Here is a 7,123-nt window from a genome sequence, read left to right as displayed (position 1 = left end):
TGTTACTGAAGGAAGGAGTGTAAATAAGCTGCACAGTAGACATAGAGAAAGCTTAGAGGAGTAGCAATAGACTGTGACAGCTATAGTATTAAATATAACCACAGTATCGAGTAACCTCAGGGGTAAAACCGAGTAGCATCATAGATAGAGCTAGAAGTAGGCAGAGCTAGAAATATAGAAGGTGTTGGAACAACACTGCACAGGAGGCAGTGTAAACACCGTGTGCCGTGCCTCTTGCCCTATGTCAGCTGGGATAGGCCCCAAAGCATCCAAAGCAGCAGTGCTTTTTCCTGTAACCACCGTTAAAACCTTTACTTTGAAACAGCTGGAGGTTCTTCATCAACCACCTGATCAGTAATTGCCAACGTGAAGAAACGAGAACTTTGTAGCTGCTCCATCCACCGCTGTTTGTTTCACACAGCAAAACAAACTGCAGTATGGAAGTTAAAATATGCAGATGGATTGTTAATACGAAAAAAAGTATTTCTAATCAGATCACTCAATCAATAGAATAATCGATAGTTGCAACCCTATTTTGCTTTACAGCTTTTACTATACTGTATGAATAATCTCCATCTCCTGTTAATGAGGACTGCCAGAGTCTGGCTGGCTCAGAGGCTGCTTCTCGCATACCTTGCAGTTGTATTTAATGTTAAAATGTTAAAATATTGAAAGAGGAATTCTTCTTTTTTTTTTATACCAGATTTAATTTTGTTCTACTTTACATTAAAAAGAGTTAATGCAAACCAACCCATTTGTGTTAAATTTTATTCACTAACCCAAAGAGAATCAATAAGAGAATTGAGAAGGAATCGAATCAATAAGTGATATCGATAATGGAATCGGAATCGCTAAATTCTTATCATTTCCCATCCCTACTTGTGATAGATAGATAGATAGATAGATAGATAGATAGATAGATAGATAGATAGATAGATAGATAGATAGATAGATAGATAGATAGATAGATAGATAGATAGATAGATAGATAGATAGATAGATAGATTTCTTTATTGTCATTGTTACAAGAACAACGAAATTAAAAGTGCCACCCTCACCATTTTCATACACAGCTCCTTTCATACACTGGCATTGATTAATTATTCCACCAGGTGTTTTTTTTTCCTTTTTTTTTAATAAAGATTTTAGACCTGATTATACGCAGGATGGTGGTATTGTGTTTAGCACTGTTACCTTCACCTTGGCTGAGGTCTCTCTGTGTGGAGTTTGCATGCTCTCCCCGTGTCTGCGTGGGTTTCCTCTGGGTACTCCAGTTTCCTCCCACAGTCCAAAAACATGCAATTACTGGGGTTAGGTTAATTGGTCACCATAATTGCCCATAGGTGTGAGTGTGACTGGTTTTCTGTCTCTCTGTGTTGACCCTGTGACAGGCTGATGACCTGTGCAGGGTGTACCCTGTGTCTCACCCTATGACAGCTGGGAGAGGCTCCAACTGCAAGGAGCTGATTTTCTGGTTTTAAAATGTTCTACGTGTGTGCATATGAATGAAAAAAAAAAGAAACTAAAACTATGCAGTGACACTGACTTAGTTGGATAAGCTCAGGAATTATAACACCATTGTGTGATGACAGGAAGCGAACAAAGAGTTATTGTTTTTCAGAACCTGTTTACTGAAGAAAACAAAGTATTAAATGTGTGACAACTGAAATGTCTTTAATTTTTCATTGTCAACCACATGTAGAGCGTACAAACTCTACAGATAAAGGCACTGCTGAGATTTAAATACTGTGAGAACGAGTTAATCACTGAGGCAAAATACTGAACCAGCCTATAAAAATGTCAACTTGATGGATTAGTTGAGATGACAAATGATACAATGTTCTTTAAAAAAGAGTCAACTATTCCCCTACTGTATTATTATTAAAATGTAAATGGAATAGTTCTTATATAGCGCTTTTCTACTCTGTTTGAGCACTCATACAACACGTTTACATTAACCCCATTCACACGAACACTTCCACAATTAACTAAGATAAGTGCTTTATTATCTAACATTCACACTCCAACACTTGCGTCGGAGAGCAACTTGGGGTTAAGTATCCAAGGATACATTAGCACGCAGCCTGGAGTAGCCAGGAATCAAACCACCAACCTTCCGATCAGTAGGTGACCTGCTCTACCTCCTGAACTACAGCCACTCCAATGTACTGCTCATCCATTTGAGAATATCTGGAAATGTTTTGCAGGTGTGGTTTGTTTTTTGCACTTGTTTTCTTGCACACCCAGTGTGCTCTTAAGGTTGTGTTCTGTCCTTTTATTCTTGTCCTTTCTGCTATTTCCTCCCCTGTTTTCTTTCTGTTTTGTTTTTTCTTTCATTCTCTTTTTTCTTCCTGTCAGTTCTGGCATTGCCATATTACACATCCATTCATATGAGCAATAAAAACTCATTAACAAAAAAATTAATGGAATTAGATTAGATACAGTGTTATTCGATACAGGTGGAAGTGCTGGTATGAATGGGTGCAAATGTGTTGTATAAGTGCTTTGAGTGCTCAATAAGAGTAGAAAAGCAGTATATAATAACTAGTCCATTTACCATCCCTGTGTGTGCATGTGTAAATTCACTAAAGGTACTCTAGCTTCTTGGGATCTAAAGCTGTGTATGTTAGGTTAACTTTTGAGAATATGCTGGGTGTAACCTGCATGGTATCTATCTGTTTTTAAACTGCTCTACATGTGTGCATCTAAACAATAAAATATAAACGTGTGCAGTGTCTCTGTCCAGGTTGGATGAGCTTTTTTTTTCTTCTGCGCCTCTGCGGAGACGGTCGCACTTTTCTTCTCTTCCAGCCCTTCCTTTTTCCCCTGCTTTGCTGCTTCAGAGCCTCTCTTCACACAACTTCCGAACTGGAATTTATAATTATGGATCTGGTCAGCTGGTCTCTCAGCGCTATTTTTTTTATCAAATTTTTCGCTATGAGCAGATTGGGGGAAGGAGAACCCTATTCCCTCCTATCCAACTGACATTCCAGCTGGCTACTTTATGGAGTCCTGTGTGGGTGGAAGATGATGTGCCTGTCCATACTGTCGATGGAGGACACAAGGACACACACATTTGGCTTATTGACACTGGGATTTTATATCTATATATATCTATCTATCTAGCTATCTATCTATCTATCTATCTATATATATATATATATATATATATATATATATATATATATATATATATATATATATATATATATATATATAAATATGTTACGGGGGAAATAACAAATTAAAAATTTTAACGCATTTTAATCGCACTTTGCACCGGAACGTTTCTCAGTGCACGAGACATACAGATTATATCGACGCACGATGTCAAAAATTAGGGGCCGCATCCTTCGAAGGACCCGGCCTACGTAGACCTCGCAGCCCACGAAGACCACAAAGGCCGGAAGTGAGCGGCTAGCCTTCATATCAGCGTCACCTGCCCTCACCTCTGTGTAGCTCATGTCGCCTAGCAACCATGAGTGCGAAGCACAGCTGTGTAAAGCAGCTGTTAAACGGAGAACAAACTTTTTCTCCTTTTTGTGGTTTAATTTTAAGTCTTTAATTCAAAATAAGATGTTAAAACAAGAATGACACATTTCAACATCAAGGAATACAGCTGAGAGAATGATTAATTTCCAACTATATTAAGTGAGACATTAATGTTGAATAAAACTATCCAGTTATGATGCTTAACTTTAATTTCAGGAGTTTGCTTATCACAGGAGCACTTCCACCCTTCGTTGGTCTGTGTAGAAGACTGGTGGGAAAATAAACAAAATTTAGAAGTTTAAGCTTATGTATATTGAGTCATTCATCAACCAAACTTAAATTAATATTTATCATGTTAAATATTTAAATGTGATTAAAATGTGATTAATTTCGATTAATTAATTACAAAGCTCCTAATTTAATAAAGTCCCACCCCTAATATATATATATATATATAGTACTACCAGATTTATGATCATTGAAACCAGATGAATATTTTTGCAGTTTTTCCTCATAATATGGAACATTTAACCAAAATAACTGGTCAGAATTCCCAGTGAGATTATATGAAATATGCGTGTGTGTTTGGTGGAATTCCAAATGTTGAATCATGAACTGTAACACAAATAAACAACAAGTGATTCACAAAATGTGTTTTTATCAAAGAGATGAGACATGATGGGAAAGATTTATTTTACATAACTGAAATAAGGTTTTATTTAGGGACTGTTGTTTCTTGATCTTGATGCCATAATGTTGTGTTTTAAGAAATCCTTCGCTGACAAAGTCTTAATGCATATACAAGGTTTATCACAAAAACAGACAGTGTCAAAACAGACGCTTTTTCCTTTGCAGCCTGGGAGAGGGAATTTCCAATCGCCCTAACTCAACTCAACAAAGGGGAGAACAAAGGTTATATAGTGGTGGTCAAAACCCCCACATTCCTAACTTTCCATATATGGCTATGAAAACAGCTTCAACCCCTAATCTATAGCTGCACATATGGTCACCTCCTTATATGGAAGGCCAGAGAAGCTACAAGGGGCCTTTTGTGCATTCCTTTCTCAAGTTACCCTTTTCCTGAGCCCTGAAGGCCTTAAGGAAACCATACATGCATATATTGAGTTTAACATAGCAGTACAGACACCACAGGACTCAGATCTCTGCACTGAGCTGCTTAAATTATATTTTCCAAAGGTGGACATTCGGGACAGAGACACATATGACGGATGTTCCGACTCCCTCTACTGGTATTGTTCCAGTGGCGATTGTGGCTATTCCTCCAGAGTTCAGAGAAAAACACTGGACAGCAGCACCAGTGCTCCGATGTACAACGGACAATGGTGTGAAGCTGAAACCGTTACCACGCGGGTTGTCTGGGACAACAAACCTTTTCAAATGTGGTGGGCATTTCATTTTTTTATTTGAAGTACTGTTGATGCCTTTATGTGCAATTACTGATTTTACACATTCTTTGAAGGCATCTCATTCATTAAATCTGTTGAGGATTCTGCTCATCGTTTTATTTCCAAACCCACCAGGGCAGATAGCTGCTGCTGGATCCCCACAGTTTACGATCATTGGGGCCACTCATGGAGATTGAGCACTCTTGTTGATCTGGGAGAAAGATCTGACACTAAACAACCAAACAGATCACCAGAGATTGCCATCCTTCCTTTCCTAAGGTAAGCTTCCTGAAATTTGATTAAAACTGTTAAGCTCTAACCTGAAATCTGGAGTATTTCAAAAAATTCTTCTGTGGTGAATCCTGCATCACTCAAAACCACATTTAGTTTTCTCAAGTCTAATAACCAAACTGTATCCATCCATCCATCCATTTTTTTCTCCCACCAGGGCAGCAGCCTTAGCAGAGTAGCCCAGACCTCCCTCTCCCCAGCTCATCAGGCGAGGCCCCAAGATGTTCCCAAGCCAGCTGAGAGATGTAATCTCTGCAGCCTGTCCTGGATCTGCCCAGGACCTCCTCTCAGAGGGATATGCCCAAAATACCCCACCAAGAGCAGAGTTATTATAGTTAATGAAAACAAAAGATATATAAAAAAAAATGAAACTGAAAAAAATATTTTAACTGAAATAACTAAAATGTTAATTACAGGAAAAAAGTGAAAACTGAAACTTTATTGTAGTTTACAAAATTAACTACAATAAAATGAAATGTGATTCGTTTTTCTGTTTTGATTTTATTTAAAAGGCTTGTGGATTGAAATGAAATCACTATTTCTGCTCTAGCTGGTTTAGCCAAGAGTGTCTCACCGTGTGTTTGCTCACCACGCTGCAGAGAAAATGTCCCAGTATTTTTTGTTTCTTTGCATCAGTACACAACCACTAGGCGATGCTGCTCACACAAGAGTAAATGTTGGGTGGTTACACAACTAAGACCCAGTGCAGAATTGAATTAGCGAGTATCTAAACAAATTAGCTGTTTGAGCTGCTCCAACAGAGAACCAGCTTCACCATGCAGCAGAGTGACAACCATAATGGACTGTTTTCACCAAAAAAACAACTGATGGCTAGTTAATCCACAGGAACACTGCAAGCCAGAGGATGTGCTGATAAATGTGTTATTGAGACTGAGATGTCCACACCACTGTGTGACACACAGAAATACAAAAACACACCAGCTTGAAAAGCTGTATTTGAGCTTTGAGGGGCAGGTCCAAGTCTCCTATTTGGGCAGTGCTCGGCTGGGCACCACATTCTCTCACTCGAGCTCCCTCCCTAGGCCTGGCTCCAGAGTGGTGTCCTGGTAACCCTATCCCGGGCAGGGTAAACCTTAAGTTCCCTTAGTATATCTTCCACAGGGGTCATTAGGCTCTAATAATCATTCTCTGGATCTTGTCCTAACATATGGCATAGAAACTGAAGACTTAACAGTATTCCCTGAAAGCCCCCTCCTGTCTGACCATTTCTTAGTAACATTTACATTTACATTAATGGATTACACAGCAGTGGGGAATAAGTTTTATTACAGTAGAAGTCTTTCTGAAAGTGCTGTAACTAAGTTTAAGGATCTAATTCCTTCATTGTTATGCTCTTCAGTGCCAACACAGTGCAGAGCAGCTACCCAAACTCTGCTCCCAGTGAGGTCGATTATCTCGTCAATAGTTTTACATCCTCACTGCGTATAACTTTGGATACTGTGGCTGCTCTGAAAAGGAAAGCTTCAAATCAGAAGTGCCTGACTCCGTGGTATAATTCACAAACGCACAGCTTAAAGCAGATAACCCGAAAGCTGGAGAGGGAATGGCGTCTCACTAAATTAGAAGATGCTCATTTAGCCTGGAAAAAGAGTTTGTTGCTCTATAAAAAAGCCCTCCGTAAAGCTAGGACATCTTACTATTCATCATTAATTGAAGAAAATAAGAACAACCCCAGGTTTGTTTTCAGCACTGTAGCCAGGCTGACAAAGAGTCAGAGCTCTGTAGAGCCGAGTATTCCTTTCACGTTAACTAGTAGTGACTTCATGGATTTCTTTACAAATAAAATTTTAGACATTAGAGAAAAAATTATTCATAACCATCTCAAAGATTATTCTTCATGTTCGGCTGCTTTCAGCACTGCTGGTATTTGTTTAGACTCTTTGGCTCCAGTTGATCTTTCAGAGTTAACTTCA

At 38.8% G+C, this 7,123-nt stretch overlaps 1 long non-coding RNA gene across 1 annotated transcript; it reads left to right on the top strand.

The window, feature by feature from the left end:
* The first annotated feature begins 4,636 nt into the window (after positions 1-4,636).
* LOC115799350 (uncharacterized) lies at positions 4,637-5,521 on the top strand. The gene is made up of 3 exons (XR_004021552.1): positions 4,637-4,895; positions 5,034-5,177; positions 5,347-5,521. It is a non-coding gene; the product is annotated as an uncharacterized LOC115799350 (long non-coding RNA).
* Positions 5,522-7,123: the final 1,602 nt, after the last annotated feature.

The sequence above is a fragment of the Archocentrus centrarchus genome, chromosome 20, assembly GCF_007364275.1.
Source record: "Archocentrus centrarchus isolate MPI-CPG fArcCen1 chromosome 20, fArcCen1, whole genome shotgun sequence".
In the NCBI taxonomy this organism is placed as follows: domain Eukaryota; kingdom Metazoa; phylum Chordata; class Actinopteri; order Cichliformes; family Cichlidae; genus Archocentrus; species Archocentrus centrarchus.
This window is presented reverse-complemented; position numbering and strand designations above follow the sequence as displayed.